At 46.6% G+C, this 4,489-nt stretch overlaps 1 pseudogene; it reads left to right on the forward strand.

Annotated features, from left to right (window-relative positions):
• Positions 1–657: 657 nt before the first annotated feature.
• On the forward strand, positions 658–3,657 carry LOC123087597 (uncharacterized; annotated as a pseudogene).
• Positions 3,658–4,489: the final 832 nt, after the last annotated feature.

Genomic DNA, 4,489 nt, shown 5'->3' on the forward strand with positions numbered 1-4,489 from the left:
CCTTTCTCTCTCTCTCTCTCTGCAATTTTATGGACAAGTGGGGCGGTCAAATGTAGGGTGTAGTTGCGTTCGAGGACAAATGGGGTTTTCGTCGGCACGCCAATCCAGATCTGTTCCAATTTTATCGGATGTCCCCAAAGGGAAGATATGTCAATCCAGTTGAATATGCTCTTAGACAGTACGTGAGCCCAAGTTAATCTTCACGAGTTTTCTCCCCTTCCCTATGGCGGCGAGGGTAAATTTTCTCCTTCAGACTTCGCCGACAAGCTCATGGATTAGCCCCCTTCTCTTTGCCGCTTTAGCGGCCTGTGGCGGGGAGGAAAATCCTAGTGCCTTCACTCGGGCTAGTAGTTTATGTTAAGTTTTTTTAGTCCTCGTAGCTGTGGCGCTGGGGCAATTGGCGACGCTTCGTCTTCGAGTTTGTGTTCTGGGCTCTTCGATCCTCCTCAAGTTTGTCGATTGAGACGTATTCGACGGAGCTCTGGCTTAGATTCCTGTTGTCTCCTCAAGGCAGCGAGGTTAGGGTTTTTTGTTGTACGTTGCACGACGGCGAGTTTTAGTGTTAATTTGATCTAAGATGAACCTACAACTTTATATAGGAGTATTTGGGTGGGAGTGAAAATTCACCTACCTCACGAATGTGAGTACTCCAAACTATATTTGGAAGATGACTGCCTTCTTTCTATAGCACAGCACAGCACAGCACATCACGAGGCTTCTTCTTCTCCTCCGTCTCTGTCGATCCCCACTCTCGACAGCTCCAATCCATTCTCAAATCCACTATCCAATCAGCCTCCAAATCGATGCTAACCATGCACCTCATCGGATAGCAGCAGCACGCCGGAGGCGGAGGGGATCGAGGAGGAGGCAGGAGCCGCCGGATCCATCGAGCTTCCGCGCGGCGGATCCAGATCCACCACCACCCGCGGGAGGGGGATGAGGAGCCGCGTCCTCGGAGCAGGGCGCCGCCGCCTGGGCCTGGCCCGCATCTCAGCGCTCGGTTCTACTTCTATCTAGGGTTTCAACCAACAAATCGGCCTCCTAATCCCGGCCATGGAGTCGCCGCCGCACAAGCTCAATGTCGGCCGGGACGAGGACCGAATCAGCGCGCTCACCGACGACCTCCTCGTCCGAATCCTCGAGCGCCTCGACTTGCGCCAGGCGGTCCGCGCCGGCGCACTCTCGACGCGGTGGCGTGACCTCCCGTATCGGCTATCGCGCCTGCACCTCGACGTCGGTCACTTCCAAGGCGCCACGCCGCTCGAGGTCATGGACGCTTTCACGGGCGCGGCACAGAGGTTGCTCTCTGTGGCGCTTCCTCTGGCCGAGGGCGAGGGCGGCAGTGCTGCCATCATTCCCATCAAATCCCTCATCCTCAGCTTTTACCTGTCATCCCCTCACCTGAGCGCCATAGGCCGCACCGTCGAGGACGTTGTGAGCTACGGCAAGACCGAATGCCTTGAGTTCTCCATATCCCCGCCGCGAGGGAGCAACGCCAACCTGCTGCTCGCGGAGATTGGACAGCAGTTCATGTCCTTCTCCGGCGCCTACCCAGTCGGCAGTCGCCTTCTCGTGGCTCACCAGCCTTACACTAAAGCGCCTTGCGTTTGGCCCTTCCGACGTCACCGAGCTCATTAGCGCTTGCGGTAGGCTTAGGCACCTCACCCTGAAACTCTGCAGACTGATTGATCCACGCTCCACGCTCAAGATCGACGTGCCGTGCTCTAGGATCCAGGAGCTCGAGTTCTTTGGCTTTGGGTGTAGACAGATAGAGCTCATTTCTGCACCCAAGCTTAGGCAAGTGTGGTGCCAAAATTGGCTCTTCGACAACCCTCCAGTGTGCTTCGGCTATGTTCCTGAGCTTCGTGTTGTAAGACTCTTTTCTAAAACCATGGCATGGCAGGCGTCATTCACGCTGAGCGAGTGCCTGTCAAAGAGTGCAACGAACCTGTCGAAATTGCATCTTGATTTTCTCCACCAAATGGTAAAGCTAATTTCTATGCACCACTTAAATTCTTCTGCATCTACATACCATATGTTCTTGTCTACCAATTTCAGCTGTGTATTTATGTTCTTGCTGCAGATTTGGATTCAGCCAGAACATCCGAAGCAGCTCACTGCTATATTCAGAAATCTCACCTCTGTGTTTCTTTTGGGTATCTTCACTGAGTGTGATCTGAGCTCGACACTATTTTTCCTTGAAGCTGCACCTGTGCTGCAGAATATTGCAGTAAGTATTAATTACCCGTCTTTTTTATTTAGCCCACATCTTAGCATGTTTACATTTTTACAATGATATGTTTTGCTGATATTTAGTATTAAAAACATAGCAAGTTAATCTAATTTCCAACCATTCACCAACTTATCACAAATACTAAAAGTAGTGCATAGAAGACACAATGTAATTTTGCAGCGAGGCAATGTCTTCTCCAAAAATCCATCCTGTGTTTTTCTCGAGGAGGAAAACCATGGCCTCTGCATCGAGTGATGCAAATAGCCCTCTTGATTAAAATTGTTTATTACAAAGTATTTTGGTCAAAAGAAATACAAGGAATATAGTTGTAATTTCATAAGAACCCCGGAAGCATATTCAACTATGTTACTTTACCTAGGATTTACTTCATGCAAATTCCTCCAAAACTTGATAAGGGCCTAAACTTACATTTTAATGGCAATTGTTGTAATGTTGTCCTTCATGGGTTGGTGGCAAGCTTTCATTAACATGTGTTATTTACTTTCTATGTCCTTGCTTGAAGTTATCTCGACATTGTTGTATCATGACGCTCGAGAACAGTGCCGAGAAGACCAATGTGGTGTGGAAGCCATCCAAGGATTTGATGCAAATTCCTCCAAAACTTGATAAGGGCCTAAACTTACATTTTAATGGCAATTGTTGTAACGTTGTCCTTCATGGGTTGGTGGCAAGCTTTCATTAACATGTGTTATTTACTTTCTATGTCCTTGCTTGAAGTTATCTCGACATTGTTGTATCATGACGCTCGAGAACAGTGCCGAGAAGACCAATGTGGTGTGGAAGCCATCCAAGGATTTGAAGCACCTGAACTTGAAGGTGCTGCTGATCTTTGGGTGTGAGGATGAAGATAAGGTGACAAACTATGTAAGGCTTGTCATGGGACGAGCTGTGGGCTTGAACAGTATCGTGCTGCATGGTGAATACCCATGCGAGGACTGCAATGCCACTGACCTTGAAAGACCCAAGATGGGTAAAGAATCCAAGGTGGGTGAAGCTAGCAGACGTCGGATTAAGGAGCGACTCACACATGGATCATCCTCATCTGTGGAGATAGTTATCTGTTGACGGATATGGTCAAGGAATGCTAGTAGTCTCTTAACTCTCCCAGGCTTGGAGCAGCTAGAGCAATGACTGTGTGAGGCACACCCAGTTGTGATTCCAATTTCTATTTATTGATAGCCTGAGGATACTTGATTGATGTGGACCTTGCACTGTAGCTAAATTATGTGTGTACTGTAATCTTGCTGCATGCTTTATCTTCCAGTTTACCGAGTAATTGCCAGATATTTGCGCATGTAATGACAAATTCTTGAGGCGTTCTCTTTTTGCCGAGAAAACTTTCCATGTACTGAGAAATCCCCTACTGTATCTGTGTTATGCCTGGAGGGTATCATTCAAATTCCTGAGGCGTTCTCTGTTTGGAATGTGACTGACTGAAAAGGGTGCAAATTAACTAAGCTATGCTATTCTATATCTGACTGGAAGCCTATCACATTGATCTGGATAATGGCTGGCAGTAGAACAGGACAGCATGCCTTTGACAATAATCTACAGTTTGGTCTAACATATATTCCCATAAAAAGGATGTATCAAGAAACGAGACTGTCTTATAGAATCACATATATAAGAGTTTGTGCTATAGTATCTTTTTCTCTCGAAGGGACTACAAAAATTTCCCCAGTAGGAACATGATCTTTATTCCATCATTTTTGCTACATGGTCTACCAATGTCGGTGATAAAATTTTGAGGATAACCCTACCCAAAAAACAGTAGAGATGTTTTAGCCTTTTACATTAGCAGCCCTCAGAAAGTGTTCAAAGGTAGCATTCCCTGCATACTGCTGCATTTGTTGTGACCGATCGTCCTCCGTCATGCATAGTTGGATTAACCATCATTCTATTGTATCCCTACTGAAGAGCCACTTGCCGCAAGTATCATGCGTCAACAATATGCATGATTCAATTGATTGTTGCCAGCAATAGTGGCTGCCAATGAAAGGTGCAGTTCAGAAGCAGTTGCTCTTGTAGGGGTTTTGGCAGTTTCAGCCGCGCCTTCAGGTTTTAGGTGCACCCACTCATATGAATGTGCGCAGTTTGCAAGAAACAAGAATAATCACAGAGTTTTTTCAATATTTAATGAAGTTTTTCAGCTTTTCTTTGAACATTCTCATGGTATTTGTTACCAACATTAATATCTATAGATTTCTGAAAAAACGGAAAATATTGGTCAGACTT

The sequence above is a fragment of the Triticum aestivum genome, chromosome 4A (assembly GCF_018294505.1).
Source record: "Triticum aestivum cultivar Chinese Spring chromosome 4A, IWGSC CS RefSeq v2.1, whole genome shotgun sequence".
Classification (NCBI taxonomy): Eukaryota; Viridiplantae; Streptophyta; class Magnoliopsida; order Poales; family Poaceae; genus Triticum; species Triticum aestivum.